The sequence below is a fragment of the Colobus angolensis genome, unplaced genomic scaffold (genome assembly GCF_000951035.1).
Source record: "Colobus angolensis palliatus isolate OR3802 unplaced genomic scaffold, Cang.pa_1.0 Scaffold88, whole genome shotgun sequence".
NCBI classification, from domain to species: Eukaryota; Metazoa; Chordata; class Mammalia; order Primates; family Cercopithecidae; genus Colobus; species Colobus angolensis.
In genome coordinates this window covers 5,235,825-5,236,797 of record NW_012122709.1, presented here as the reverse complement: position 1 = coordinate 5,236,797, position 973 = coordinate 5,235,825, and positions in this window count along the sequence as shown.

Genomic DNA, 973 nt, shown 5'->3' with positions numbered 1-973 from the left:
TATAATGTGATTTTGGAAAGTTTGTCAACCATAAAAGGTTTAAAACACTTGATATTATAAAGTAGGATTACAGGTCATTGTAAAGTCATTTATTTAACCAAAGTGATAATTCAAGAATTTCAAAAAAAAAAAGCAAAAACCTTAATTCTTTGAGAGAGGAGACTTAATTTTCTAAACAAGAAGGCCTAATGAAAACAGCATGAAGTCAATTATATTTGATTTCAAAATTTTGTAAACAATCTATAAAATTTAATCTTGATTATAAAATGTAACTTCCATAAGCCTTTTACGGCCTTTATAACCTTTATTAACGAGTTGGTTAAAGCTGCAAGAAAACCTTATTAATCTGACACAGGGTCCATATACTGGTTTTGCATCAGTGTGTCTTTGACACTAATGATATTTATAGAGAAGCTGAACTTATTTCACATTTCAAAATTGGCTCTTACAATCTTACATGCCTACCTCTTCCACAATAGTCCCTGGGCCTTGAGGAATTGAATAACTTTAATTTCAGGCCCTGTGTCTCAGGAAAGCAGTTTATTTTGATTTGCATGTTCTACGGGGCTTGAAGATGAGGCTTTAATTGTTGTCAGTGTTTAAGATTTAGCAGAACTTGGTGTCCTTTTTAGACCCAGGAGTCAGAGCCCTGTAACTCAATGTCACAAGGACTTTAAAAGCACATACAGGCCAGGCACCGTGGCTTGCACCTGTAATCCCAGCACTTTGGGAGGCCGAGGTGGGTGGATCACAAGGTCAGGAGATCAAGACTACCCTGACCAACATTGTGAAACCCCGTCTCTACTAAAAATACAAAAATTAGCCAGGCATGGCAGCGCGCACCTGTAGTCTCAGCTACTCAGGAGGCTGAGGCAGGAGAATCACTTGAACTAAGGAGGCAGAGGCTGCAGTGAGCCGAGATGGTGCTACTACACTGCAGCCTGGGCCACAGAGCAAGACTCTGTCTCAAAAA